Source organism: Lepeophtheirus salmonis, chromosome 5 (assembly GCF_016086655.4).
Source record: "Lepeophtheirus salmonis chromosome 5, UVic_Lsal_1.4, whole genome shotgun sequence".
NCBI lineage: Eukaryota > Metazoa > Arthropoda > Copepoda > Siphonostomatoida > Caligidae > Lepeophtheirus > Lepeophtheirus salmonis.
This window is the reverse complement of record NC_052135.2, coordinates 68,404,933-68,420,964: the sequence shown is the minus strand read 5'-3', so window position 1 is coordinate 68,420,964 and position 16,032 is coordinate 68,404,933. Positions and strand designations below refer to the sequence as shown.

The 16,032-nt window shown below is 29.3% G+C and overlaps 1 protein-coding gene across 1 annotated transcript in view; it reads right to left on the bottom strand.

Moving 5' to 3' along the window:
* LOC121118465 (FMRFamide receptor-like) overlaps window positions 1-16,032 on the bottom strand; it is an 87,099-nt gene that overhangs the window by 67,003 nt on the left and 4,064 nt on the right. The window lies entirely within an intron of this gene.

The following is a 16,032-nucleotide window of genomic DNA, read 5'->3' as shown; positions in this document are numbered from 1 at the left end:
TTGGATCCTCCAAATGAAATAGCTAAACTATATAGAACGTAGAAAAGTCGTTGGAAGAAATACGGATCCACAGTAATCCATTTGGCTAAAGACGAATAAAGAAATGGTCTGAATAAACTCATGAATGAATGGCTGCTATCTTTAAAATATTTAATGTTTATTATTAAAATGTACGACGAATGTTATCATTTGAACCTTTAGTTATAGTTCTTAATACGATATTAATTTCAATTTTTGTTAATTCATGAATCATTTTCTGATGGCATCCAATTTCTAACTCAAACTTGTGTGATTCATTAATATAAATACTGTTAAAATACATCAAGAGAGTAGAAGATAATGATGTACTTCTTGACTTAATACACATAAATCCTTGGATGATCAAAGCACTATTAAAAGAGCAGTCCTTCATTTGAATGTAATATCCTGTGCTGTAGTCGAGTACATCTTTCCCGAGTTCAAGTTATCTTATAGATTTCGAGACTACCCTAAATTACCATGCCTTCGTGTCTTCCTGGTATCTTATCCGAGTTGAGTCTTATTAATAATATAGTTCTCAACTTCATAGCAGTACTTTGAGATAATTCACTAACTTTAGAGACGAAATGAAAGGAAATAGTAAAATTATCAATTTCAAATCACGAAATTGATTTAACTGTCTATTATACTGCTTTGAGACCATAATTGCTTCTATATTTTACCTAATATACTTATTAAATTGAGCTTACCCAATGCAAATGTTTTTAAGAAAAAGTCATAAAATTTATGATTTGAAATCTGTATATATTTATAGCATTATATTCGTCGCGAAACTTCTTATCAATTAGCTGTTCGAGCAACTTATACGTGGCTGATAAAAAAGATGAGAGAACTCACTCTTTTATATCACACCTTTTTATAGGTGTTCTACAAAATCAAGAAAATGAGAAAATCCCTTGTTTTCTCCTTCATTTATGCATACATCACGTCCTAATATTAATTGTATCACGCAAATTGTACTCCAAAAAGAAACAGACAAAAGGCCCGAAATCATCTGGTAGTTAGCCAAATAAGTCAATCATACCAACCGCTATTTGTATCTTATATACTCTCAGACTATCACTGTCATACTATTTCTTCACCCCATTTTTAAACTAGATTACATACTATTAAAATCTACATAGTATTGCATTTGATACTGTATATTGCTTAGTAATATTTTATTAAAAGATAATATTTATTATTAAATCCTCGTTTGTCACGGCGCTATCACGCTGACATCAAAATACTCGTATGTATTTTGATGTCAGCCGTCGATTCCTTTTTCCCCAGAGATACGTCATGGCTATTTCATAATTTATTATGTTTGATAAATGCACTAACTTATTACTTTTTGTGTTAGCGTGATAACGCCGTGACAAACGAGGATTTAATACCGGAAGGGACGCTAGGGACCTCACGTGACACCCCTGGCGTCAGTATTAAAATGGCGTCGGTCTCATTTTCAAAAGGGGGAAAAGGAAAGAAACAAAAAATGATTTTTTTGTTTTTGATTATATCAATAATATAACTGATTCATATTTAAACAGGGGTGTCTGCAGGGGGTGGTCATAAATTTGGGGGGATCTTCCCCCAAATTAAGTTATCCTTCCATTTTAGCAGAATTTGTTTCCAAAAATTAAAAATTTGCAATTTTCTTCCCAAAAAAATTCCTTTTTGTGAGTAGCTATGGATTTTGGATTTTTTTTGCCAAAAATTAAATAAGTGGAACATCATTTTTTTCTAAATTTAACTTTCTTCTGTAAATAGATTAGGGTTTTTAGATTGAAAATATAATTTTAGAAATTTTTTGAATAATTATGGATTTATTTTTTTTTTAAGAAATTTCCCCCCCCCCCTCCACCTTTCCCCAAAATATTATACTACAGACGCTCCTGTTGACTTATTTGTTCCTTTTTGTAAATTGAACACATATACCAACACACTGGGTGATTAAAAACTTGTTTTTTTCATCCAACATATGTATTGTCGGAATTAAATGTTCGTCAGGAATGCTGTGACGTCCCTAATGTCAGAACTCCGGTACGTCCATGGATACGAGTTTGCTCTGAAAAATTTTCCGACCTAACAAAGATACAAGACATTTTTTCTGAATTTTTAGCCTCCTTGTATTTCTAGACTCTTTTACCAGCAATGTTCCCATCTCCATAACCAGCTCATATAGTAATCGGCATTTTTCTCTGCAAAATAATTATGTACGAAAGGGATTATTTCCCCTTCATTAGACGAAAATCATTGGAGTCCCCTGTTTGTACTGTATTTTTGGTTCGGGTCTATAATTTTCTATTCAAGTCTCATCTAAAGTATTTAATCAGCGACAAAACTAGGATATTTTACGCCTAAACACCACCAACAGAGCAATCCTCGATTTTCACAACAACACTCACATAACAAGTGTACGTCCAAAATTCACCGTCAACAGATGTTAGATAGATGTGGCTAGCTTTTATGTACGAGTACTGCCTTGCCCTTCACCTTGAGGTCAGAAACTTTTCAAACACATCTCGTACAGTATTTCATAGACATATTTGAGTACATTATGGGTTATTATTCTACTTTGTGGGGTGAGTTAAGATATTCAAGAGTTGTAACTATAGTTTCGAGCTTTTATTTGAATTAAAAGAATTGTATTGGTCCGGATATAGTTTTAGTTGCGCCTCCATGGAGTTAATAATAATAATAATCTCTAAATAAAAATTGAAGATAACTTGTCAGAGAAAAAAAAAAATCATTCCTGAATCTTTTTTAAAATTATAGACGACATACTGAATTAGGTATTAGGTATTCCATAAATAATGTTTGCAATATTATGGTGAATGAAAATGATGCTCATGAACCATATTTTATTCAAGAGTCAATAATCCCCATCATCTAACAAAAAGAAAGAACTACCCAATACTATATTTGTTTAGAAAACTATTAATGTGTTTAAGACTTTTATCTAACTTTCAGTGCCTTTGACCAACAACTTTAAAATCCGAAGCGTGGAGTTACATTGCTGATCAAAAATAATTTCAAACCGACAATTCAATTTCGAGAATCGGATGAGGACCTTATACATGGTTCCTGCATCCTTTCGGGAATTACTTTTAATATTCTGGGAATTTATGGCCCGAATTCGGGCAATCTTAACAACAAATCTTTACGGAAACACGAATGCCGCACTAAAAAATATTTTGCTCCATCATTAAATCATATGATATCTTTGACGCAGCTGAAACCATAAAAGATTATAGCCATACTTTCTTTTCTTCTGAAAAATCCTCCAAATCTGCGTCCTCAAGAATTGACCTATTTCTATTCAGTTGTATTCAGAAGCAATCAGTTATGTCATATAAAGTAATCAATACCAAAAGGGACTGTACATTAAAGTAGATTTGATACATTTCCCAATTCATAGAGATAAAAAAGCTTAGAAAATATATACTCAGAGTCAATAATGAGATCATGGAAATAATTGAGACCACGAGAATCAATGTCAAAGCCGGATGCAAAGTATTCTATGAAGTACAAAATATGCTATCAAAGATCGAGCTATATGCAGACAGGCAGGTTGGTGCCTGAGAAGTCGCCAATAGGAATAGAATAAATGATATCATTGAAAATATAAATAAAGAGAACGTTTCGGATCGTGAAAAGAAATTCAAACTGATCAAATCATTCGAGATTCTGACATAGCATATAGAACCAGATTAAAAATGAAGAACATCGAAGATTTGTCTAAACCAAGACTGCAAAGTGTTATAATGGAGGGGAAAAGAAACAAAAGCAAGGATTTGTCAATCATGCTAGTAGCAAGTGGAGAAATCCTACAGAAATATGTCAAGAAATACAAACTTTTTCCTCTGAATATGCGTCTGTTTGAAATATCGTACTGATTCCTCAAAAAATTAAGATGCAGAATTTATTAAAAATTTGAGGCCCTTTACTCATTGCGAAACATTATTTACAAGATTTTTACATACATTATTTTAAATCCCATACACAACGTATTGGATAAAATTTTACATGAATCTCAGTATGGCTTCTTAAAACATAGGCTAATGGACTGCATTCATTTTACTCTACAAAAGTGTAAAGAAATTGACCAGGAGCTGAAATTAATGGCTCTGGATTTCGCCAGGGCCTATGCTCTTTACAACACAAATACATTATCAAAATGCTGTACAGAAAGATTTTTGGGGACTATATCATTCGTATGGTCGGTGTAACATTAGCAAGAAATAGAACAATGGTGATTGGAATGAGCCCGTAGTTTTTTTAAAATGATATATTTGATTTGATACATTATTATATCAATGTAATCTGTACTAGAAAATTGTTGAATAAAGCTGAATGCCCTAGAGGCCAACGAAAAAGCAAACAAAATGAAAAAATACATAAACTTGAAGCCCTATATATCAACATTTAGAAGTTGAGGATAGCTCTTCAAGATTTAAATTTCACTATTTTATGAAAAAAATAATTTTTACTTGAATTATTATATACATGTTAAAATAGAGCAAAAAAGTTATTTATTTATTTAAAAGTATATGAAAAAAACTGTTTTAAATGAATTAACAATCTTTTAAAAGTTTGCTTATAGCTTTCCTTTAAAAATGTATTTCTTATAAAATTATGTAATCTAAAGTATAATCCATATAGTGTGCACTTTTTTGTCCTTTTTGTATAACATAAAGTCTAAACTTTTTTTATATAAGGGTTTTTGAATATATACTTGCGTAGAGTAATTGTTTTAATCTGAGAGGGATACAGGTATTACCTTTAATATTTTTCTACAAGTATATTACAAAAAAATTACCAAAAGTAATTTTATATTGAATATTTTATCCGTTAAAATTAGGAGTCGTCTTTTTGGCGAAGGATATATAACGTAAATCTTGAGGATCAAAGGGTTGAAAGTTAATTAATTGATTAATAATATTAGTATTATATTAAACAGTATTGTGTCCGTGGGATTTTCATTTCCTCACTGAAAATTATCATTAATTTTTGCATGATATAATAATAGCATAATTCATGTTGAAGTTGTAAAAATACATTCTATGGTCTACTTATTAAATACTTTATTTAATTTCAAGTATTTTAGTTAGACGTATGCATAAAATGGAAATTGTCTAAAAGAATTTTTATTTTTGTACGTACAGGGTTCAGAATCAAAACGTGGACTGAATCACTGATTTTAGAAAAATGTCAATAATTTTGACATTTTTTTAAACAAAACTTTGAGAGACTACCTTTGTGAACATGTTCACTCAATATAGCCGCCCTCGGCAGCAATCACAGCCTCCACACGGCTGTGGAAAGTATTGCAGGAGTTGATGATGAACTTATCGGAAAAACTTTTTAGGGAAAAGTTACTAAACCTCTTTGTTTTAATTACATAATTAGCATTTATTAACAGTCCACGTTTTGCTTCTGATCCCTGTATATGTTTGATAGGCTATATATTTAGGATTCATAACATCTGCAATGAATATATCATCGGTTAACATATATATTGTATATAAATAGTCGCAAGGTTGTGTGCGACTCAGGTTCAGTGGTTCCATTGGTCCGGTCTCCGTTCTTTTTTATACATGCTAAGTTTGGTAACAAGCACTTAAAAAAAAGGGATGTCGCTAGAAAATTCGAGCCCAGGAAATTATATTAGATACAAACAGGGCCACAGCTACCTTATACGCAGAGTACGTAGTTTCAAAGTAGGACCATAAAAGGAGGCAGGGGCGGAGGAAGATGGAGAATTTAGTATTACGTACACATACATAGTACATATGTTTCGTATAAAGGTGGCCTCAGCAAAGAATGTATTATTATACGGGTGCCTTGGTATAATAAATTTTGGGAAAGCCTGGCTTAAGAAATATACAAGTTATCCCCGATAAGCTTAGTATCGGACCAGGATCCATAATCTACTCGTCACCCTCCCTTTTTTTGTGTTACTTTTTTGATAAAAGGTTGCGTGATATAATAAAGGTAACGACATGTTTCATTTACAAAAAAAATATGTATATGGAATATTAAAAGATTATAAATATAACTGAAAATAGAACAAAAGAAAATAAGCACAAGAACCAAGGCCTATAAGCAATATATCCTTGTCTCGGTACGACTTTTTTGGTTCCAGTTCTAGCAGTCCAAGAACTGGAACTACTACACCGACAAGACAACCGAGGATTTTGTGTCATCGAAGAACGAAATTTATACAAATTTATTATCCAAAAAAATCAAGTGCCTTATTTCCACAGTGTCTACAATGAAATAAAATAAGATGTCGATTATTAAGAATGTTTTTTTCTTACCCCTTAAAAAAGTTTTAGAAATACCAAAATCAAAAGTTAGCTTGCCAATTAATTCCAACTTTTGGAGACTTGTTTTCAAAATAATAGATAATTAAGGTTCAAAACATAGCAAAATTCGACTTGTATAAATTAACGTTCAAACGTTCAGAACTCTAAATAAGAGACAAGAGATATAGAAAATCTACACTTTACAAAAAATGCAAAAAAAAATTATTTATGTTTGTGAATTCAATTGTGGATTAGTGAAGTGGGAGAGAGTCTTAGTTAAATGTATATTTTTACCATTTTGGATAAACAGCTTTCATAACAATGACAGCTCACAATAAAATGCTGTGTATATATTTGTGGATGTGAGCTAGGAAACGCCTGTTAGAACTAAAGGACTCTTGGGAAAGAGCGGTTAAGGAAAAATATACAATTCAATCTAAACACAAGGAAGACTTTCTTCCAAACACCGACCTATAATATCGTGTTATTGTCGTGACGTAGTCGCCCTTATTCTTCTCTTTTCACTAGGGGTGGGGGGAGACAGCCTTTTCCAAATGGCTGCGTGTCTGCAGGAACATGCTGCAGCTTCTAATCTTAAGCAAATCAGAATGGAGTTGTCCAAAATCCTACCTTCCTTGCCCTGAGTGTCCACTCTTTGCCAAGAGTCATTTAGTTAGAATTTGGGGTCCGGTCTGGAAATCCTAGACCGGTCTGAGACTGTTAAATTTTTTGTTGTAACGAATTAATTTGGTCCAAAAAAAAGCTCGGTATGAACCGGTCTCTTATAAGAATTCGGTTTAGATCGGTCCAAGTGAATAATTCGGTCTAGTTCGGTAATAAAAAATTGGTCTAGACTGATTTTACCCATAAATTGTTTATAGCATGACATCATATGTTTTTCAAGTACAATGACGTTAGATGAAGCTTAAACAGAGATAGGTCGGATTAATTTTGATCCCGCCGTTTCTTATATATATACAGTATTTGTTATAGAACTTATATTTGAGATTTTTTTGAAAAAAGTGAATGACAGTTGATTTAGAAAATAAAATAGTCTCACATAATATATGAGACTGAAAAAAATCGATCCACGGTCTGAGACCGCGGTCTGGACCGAAAAAACGGTACAAATTGGTCTAGAAAAAATCACATAAGACCAAAGCGAAAAAAAAAAATCGGTGCATACATGTTAGAATAATTATTCAATGCAACTATTTATGTAGATGTCGCTCCAAGCACTAAGCACTTTCGATATATAATTTTTTTTTGAAATAATTATAATAATGCTAGTTTACTTAAACTCACGGGTGTTCGCAGGGGGGCTAAAGGGGCTATAACCCCTCCCCCTCCCTCGCAAAGAATGAAAGGCCAACACCATTTTTTTAAGGGGATTTATTTTTATTAAATAAAGCTCATTTTTTTGTGGAGAAAGAAATCAAGCCCCCCATCCCCCCCCAAAAAAAATATATTTATATATAATCCTGCGGACGTCCAAGATCTGTTTTATCTCTACATACTAGTAGATATAATAAGTATAATCAATTAATAAATGTCGTTATGGCTCAAAACAAACTCTTGCCAAACATGTAATTAGCTCAAATAATAATTACTAATTACTTTCTTACTTTAATATTCATGTTATAAGGACTGACGAGTAATCTAAATACTATGACAATAATAAAAAACAATTATTTCATAATTATGTTTACATGCATTATCCATGCCTATATCTATATAGGTTTTTATTGATTCCACTATGCAAGCAAATTCAGATCTGAGAACCCGCATTTACAGTTCTTATTTAAACCTTATAACATGAAATCATCATTAAAACCATTAACCGAGAGTTCTTTGGCTTTTAGAGCTGTTTTTTTTTTTCTTAAAATAAAAGTTAAACTCCATGTATAAAAACATTAAAACATATGAAAGATTAATTATCAAATATGTTATCCTGATTACAATTCCTCGAAAATGTGTCTAATTATACAAAAATCACGTTGGTTTGTAAACAGAGAAAGGATAGACCGATTTTGACAAAACTTTGTATATGTTAAAAATGAGAAGATGTATAGGCACCATTGAAAACACATAATCATTCACTTAGAGGCAAATATTTTATTAATTGCTTTATATTATAGGTAAAACTATAGAATATAATTTATATCACAAATTAAAAAGAAAAAGATCAATTTTGATTGATTTTTTTTAGTTTAACCTTTAATTTTCTCATAGAATATTGAATGAATCAGCAATGGAAGTTTGTATGAAAAATTTCCAAAATTAAATATAAATAATTAAATTAAATGACTAAATCTATTACAAATACGAATTAAATACATTAGAATTAAAACTCATTGCCTCTAAAATGAATGATTTAATGCAATTTTGTTCAAATAATTGACTGAATTATATTTAATATTGGAAAAAAAATTTTACAGCAAATTACATTGCTTATTTATTAAATATTCTATAAGAAAGTTTAAAGTTAAACTGAAAAAATCAATCATAATCGACTTTTTTTTTTTTTACAACATATCTTTGAATCTCTAATTTAAGGCTTATTGCTTAGTTTTAGCTAACAAAATATGAAGAAAAAAAATATTAGCTTCCACATATGATCCCTTTTTTTACATGATTACACACATTTTTTATAAAGTAAAGTCAAGATAACATAATAAACTAATAATTTTTCATATGTTCCCATGTTTTTATCAATGGATGTTTACTTTTATTTTTATCGATATAGTTATTTTACCTCGAATTATAGCTCTGAGTCGAAATTAGACTCCAAAAACGTGATTTAAAAAAAAGTCTTTGAAGAAATAAACTATATTGGTTGGAGGGTTTAATGTTTATTTTTTCTGTTCTATGGCATAAATAACTATAATAAATGTGGTTATGAGCCGGTGGGCACAAATGTGGTTGCATTGTGCCATGATCCATTGTCTATACAACCAGCTATTTAGCTAACAAAAAGGGATATATCATATTGGTATAAAGTTAAAAGACTCTAAGGAGATAAGACGGTTAAAATAATTATGAAAAAAATAAAAAAAACAGCTACGTAAACTGAGAGGAGTAACATTTTTGAAAGTGAAGGGCAAATACCTGTAATTTAAAACAAAAAAAAAACAACAATTTTTTGTTCCTCATTTTCCCAGACATGTCCTCTTTTACATTCTGTCCAGAACGTTCATAGGACTTTTGTTTAAATTCATAAAATATTATATTTGTTGATAAATTAAGTGGATTTTTAGTATTTAAAAAGAGAAAATGTTCGTTTATAAGAGAATAGGTAACTCAAATTTAAAAAAATAGGTTAGGTTTGCCCGACAATGTCCGGGACATTAAGAAATTACAATTAATTCTTAACGCTTTTACTTAATAAAAAGCAAGGAATAAAGAACGTAAAATTTTAGGAATTATTCTCGTTGGATGTTAATTTGGGTCTTTGCACACTTTTTTTTAATAGGATATTGTTAGGTTGAGAGAATAAAAAATATTCTAGTTGAACTGAACTGTTTTTTGCTCAACTTTAATATGTTATGAATCAAAAATCCTTTGTCTAATTATCTCTTCTTTATCTTTTTTTTATTTTTTTGTGAAGTAGTCGTTTTTTTAATCAAACAATTCGTTTTTAGAACAAGGCAAATAAAAAATATTAGTAGAGATGTTTCTGGAGATTTTCAAATTTACATGAAAAAAATCAACAAAATCCATTCATTGTTTAGGCTGTGATTCCTGGACACACACAACCCAACACACACAGACATTTAATATATGGGTATACATTTTCTGTAATAAACAAAATGTAAAATTAAAGTCAATTTAAAAATAAAGAAAGATCAAAATTCACCCTCTCTTTCCTAATACTAACACGTATTGACTATCCTAGCTATATTTCAATTGTAAATTCTTAAATACATAGTTAGGTGGATATAATCATGCATAGCTAATTTGCTGCAAATTGCGATCAACCTGTATTGTACTTCAAATCGGTCATGTTCTACATTCCCTATTAAACGTTCTAAATTTTGAAGCAGTCTATTCAAGGAATCATTATTGGTTGAAAAAGTTTTTCAACAATTTCCCCCCCCCCTCCTCCTTTATCGCTCAGAAAAAGTCACAAGTGACCAAATGAGGTGAATAGTGGCTGAGACATGATTTTTGACCAAAAAATATCTCAGAAGCAAAGATGTGTGAGCAGGAACATTATCGTGATACAAAAAACATGAAGCATTTTTCCACAATTCCGGACGTTTTCTTCGCATTGCTTCTCCCAAGTGGCACATAACTTCAAGATAATACCGTATAAAATGGGTACATAAAGATTCTGTAGCTTTTGATCATTATAACTTATTTAGTTTCTAATATTGAAGCTGTAGAAGAGGGTGCCCCTAATCATTATATTTATATGAATAATAATAATGAGATTGATTCGTTAGTAATTTTGGGGTTAGATTATTTATTAAGGTAACGCTAACTTCGACAAGTTAAGGGCGTTTGACTGCGGGTTTTATCCTAATGTAAGTTAATGAAAAATATTTTCCTTACACTTCTTTTTAATATATTTAGTATTCTTAGTTTTTATTTAAGTTAATATTTAATATATTAACTTTTTCATCTCAAAAACATCAGTTTTTTTAATCTGGAATTGATTGTATTTATTTACTTTTTTTTAATAGAAGATCTCTTTTTTTTTTTTTTTTTTTTTTTTTTTTAAACAACTCAAATCAATATCGTAGCTGAACAACTAATAAAATCATTAAAATGATAACAGTTAAGGTTAATTTTTTATAGTAGGTTTAAATCTCATGAAAAATCTATTTAATTCCAATTTTTTGCTGATATAAACGTAAATAGGGAAAGATATGAATTCTAAAGGTAATTTTTCAAGTTGAATTTAAGTATCTGCTCTAATTGAAAACGGATATTATTTTTAAATGAATGTTTCTTTTTCCATTTAAAGTAAACAAATATTTTTTTATTATTAGCATCTAATCAAAATCTTTAGCAAAATAATCATATTTCCATATGTATGTTCTGCATATAATTTGCAAAGAGAAGGTATTACAATTCATAATATCTTGGTTGATTTTGATACAGTTGAAATTGCTTAAAAGATCCCTTTGCAATATTTTCAAACAATACATAGCGAAATAAAATCACTTTTGTTTTGCTAGCTTTATGTGCAGTTTTTATTGAATTATAATTTAGAACAACAATTCCCTTTAGCAAAGAATTGTTCCACGACTTTCAATCTTTCTTCAATTGCACATGGTGAAAGGGGAAAAATATGTATATCTAATAGATATGTCCCCACCAATTTGAAAATACTTCCTACGCTCTTACGACAGAGTTATTGCGTTTTATGATCAAGGTTATATCTACGATACTATTTCTGTAGCTCAACAAAGGATGGTTTTCTTATTTTTTGAAGTCTTGATTCTTTCCCTTAAAATCATTCTTAATATTATTTTTCAAAGACTTGGGAAAGGAAATTCCATTTTGATATCTGTTTCCATTTAATTTATCGATAGCTTAGGTAGATAAAAATATACAGTAACATTATTTTGATTATTGCTAGTATTCAAATATCAATCTATAGTTTACTAGGAACTACTAAGGTAGAAAGCTCGTCATAGAAAGAAAAGAATGAACCTTACAAAATCTTTTTTATTTCTTGTTTAAATTATACATAAGTTATAATGTTGAATGTTAATCGGAGACCGATTACCAACTGATAGATTAAGACCGACATTTTAATCTATAGTTGGTTGTACATAAAGCTTATCGTTCTCAAACACCTGAACAGTTATTTAATTGGTCTCAGACGTAGCAAATCGACTTAGTAATCTGATTGATTAGTTGATTGAACATAAACATCCATAAAAATATATTTTATAAAAAAAAACTCTGGTTAAATGAGGCAAACTGCAATATCATATATTGCCCCTCCCCCGCCTACCTTTACCCTGGGCTCTTCTATTTAAAGTAAATCTATTATTATTAAGTCTTGGTAGCCAAAAAGTATAATACAGTAGACATTAACTAAGTCAACTATTTAATGTTATATTTTATAAAAAGCGTAGCTATATATTTATAATTCCGTTTTTCCTTCTCAGGCATTGCACCGAGTAAAAAAAATACATTTCCACAGATGTGAACAGTTCCATGAAGGAAACATAGAAATATCATTTATCTCTTCATAGGCCCCAGAAAAGGTCTAGAAGACAATCTACAATTCTTGTGTCAGTCAATTAGAGTCGATAATTGTGTCCCTACCTCCAAACCCTTAATTCCCGAATTTTATCTAAGTATCCTACTTTTCTCATCCCTGAACGTTTAAAAAAAAAAAAAAAAAAAAAATGAACAAATCTAGCCATATTGATGGATTTTCAGTATATTTTACTTTGATTTAATTCAAATATCACTATTTATCATTGACATCGGGTAGTACCTAGTTAATCAATTTTTAAGTCTTTTTTTTTATTAATAAAGCCATTTAATGGAGTTATATCAAGGTTTATTGGAAAGTTGTCAATTTTATGGCCAATATGGCGTTTCATTCAATTACTACTCTTTGCTATTGTATCTCAGCTGTATATCTGAAATAGAAGAAAAATGGAAAATAAGGATATAAGGTAGAAATGGTGTTTCTATGGACAAAGAACAGGGACGTTTGCAGAGACAATTAGGGAATAATTGACTCATACAAGAAAATTTTATATTAGAATTTGTTGAAAACAAATTTATATATTTGAAATTTAATTACATTTTTCAATCTTTTTTCCAAAAATTTAATTATTTGTGAATGACTATGGATTATTCAAATTTTTCTACGAAAAATTTATTATTTGAAATTTTTTTTCCAAAAATTTTATATATGAAATTTAATTTTCAAATTTAATTTTTTGTTAGCAGTTCTGAATTTTTTTCAATAACTATATATTTTTGAAATTCTTCTCTGAAAAAATTAATATTTGAAATTTATTTCCCAAAAAGTTTATACTTCAAATATAATTTAAGAAGTTCTTTTCTAAAAAAAATCATTTTTTGTGAACAGCTCTGAATTTTGAAATTTTTTACAAAAAAATTCTTTTTTGAGAATAATCATGGATTTTTGAAAAAAATTTCAAAAAATTTAATTTCTAAATTTTTGATCATAAAAATTTAATTGGTAAATTTTTAATCAGAAAAATTTAATTTGTAAATTTTTCAAATTTAACTAAATTTTTCAATTTTTTTTCGGGAAAATTTAATTGTCTGTGAATTACTATGGATTTTTGAATTTTGTCCCTGAAATTTTTTTTATTTGAAATTTAATTTTATAATTTTTTTTCCAAAAAGTTTATTTTTTTTATTTGAAATTTAATTTTATAATTTTTTTTCCAAAAAGTTTATTTTTTTGACAATGACTCTGGATTTTTGAACTTCTTCTCGGAAAAAATTAATACTTGAAATTCTTCTCGGAAAAAATTAATACTTGAAATTCTTCTCGGAAAAAATGTTATATCTGAAATTTAATTTTATATTGTTTTTCCCAAAAATTTCATTTTTTGTAAGCAACTCTGAATTTTTGCACTTTTTTTCCAAAAAAGATATTTTTTTGACACTAACTATGGATTTTTGAAATTATTCACTGAAAAAATTAATATTTGAAATTAATTTCCAAAAAAGATTTAATTTTTCAAATTTCAAAAAAAAAAATTCAAAAGACTCCCCCAAAAAAAAAAAAAAAAAAAATTATACATTACAGGCGGACACTCTGAAGAAGTCACAAATCCGGGTTCATAAGTCTAATTTGGAAGAACTAATTGACTATTGGCACCTTACTCATATTAATGATCTAATTAAACGCTGAAAAAATCAAAGAAACTCCATCAATTGAAGGAATGGAATGTTTCAACAGTAAAGAATAAAATGTAAAGTTGGAATCTATAATATAAAAACATAAAAAGACGGCGAAATTACCAGAGATGAAAATCTTCGTTACAAAATTACCCTGAACAATAATAATTTCTTTGGAAATAGCATAATCTTTATCAATCGTTTATTATTTAACAAATAATTACAATACTGATCTATGATTATACCAATCAAACGTACGTTGATCTTAATTAAAAATCTGAAGGATTTTTAATCAATATCTGCATAACTTTTAAATATGATTAGCCCCAAGAAATACAGGTATGATTATTTAGTACATCCATTTATTTATACTTCTATATATTAAACAGTGCATAAACGCAAATATAGCAGATTTCCTTTGATTTACTATCTCGTAGATGCCATATTTAAGAAAAAGAAAGGTCATGTTTGTTTCAAATGATAAAGGAAAAAAATGGACTGCAACAAACATAAAATGAGTGTATAAATCATAGTCATATCGTAACTTGCATGAGTATACAGTTTTATTAGAGAAAATCTATTATAATAATGATGCTCAATTAATTATACCCATCAAATAATAATCAAAAAAACATCTCTGATTGACACTAATGTAAGGTAGAGGAAATCCACGTTTCAATATTAATTGCAAACCTTTATAATATGAAAAACTAGTGTAGATATAATATGTAAATATTTGAGTTGGAGCGTTGTTCAAATTACCGGGACGATAGTGGTATAGGGACACGGTAAACTATATATTAACAAAAAAAAAAAACTTATTTCTTATAACCAAATTTTTGCACTAGTCTTGCCACCCATCCAAAAAAAAAAAAAAACCTATGGGCCCCTCTGTAAGTGCACTAAATAGCTCTAAACGACACTTTACTCGATATTTTTAGTCGAAAAATCTGGAAATATCAAATCCAATTTCAGTACTGTATCCGGTCAAAATATATATAAATATATATATAGTGAAAACCAGGAGGGTTGCTGGCTTTCATTATTTGGGGGCGTAGGTCCAAAAATTATCAATATCGAAATATAATCATATATATAAATATATATCTATATGATTAAAAAATGGGAGGGAGGGTTGTTTGAGTACTACAAAGAAGGACCTGGGGACGCCACTGGTGACAATACCATTCTACAAAGTTAGATAACACTAGTCAGTAAATATTTGCTCTTGGACTGAGATGATGTGTTTGTAAAATTTCGTATGTAGAAAAACGTTGAAAATAACTTTTTTTAAGGTCAAAATTTCCTATTTTTTGCTCTACAGGGAACAAAATTTTATATACTATCAATAAGCCTTGATATCTGAGTATAAAAATCTATTTTTTCAAGTAACAAGTTTTAAAAAATGACAAAAATGGTTGTCTTTTTTATTGTTATTATAAAGTTGTACGCCTGTTCTTGACGACGAACAATAATTTTTGTCATTTTGATAAAGAAATGAGGGATTCATAAAATTTTCAAAGAAAAGGTAAACTTTTTTTTCACAACTAAAAAAGAACAAAAAAAAATTTAATTCATAAAAAGTTTGAATCTGGAAACATGTACCAAAAAACTATATTTTAGTGAGATCTTTTAAGGCAAAAAATAACACTTAATCATGTGGATCTGAGAAGAAATATTATTAAAAAAACAACACTCTATAGACCACAAGAGCAGTACTTGTGCGTTATTAAGGGCATTTTAGTATTTTTCGGGGTAAAAGCAGCAATCATGGACACAGGATCTCAATCAAATGGAAGGGGGGGGGGGAGAAATTGAAATTTAATAAACTACTGTAATTAAATGTCAAGAC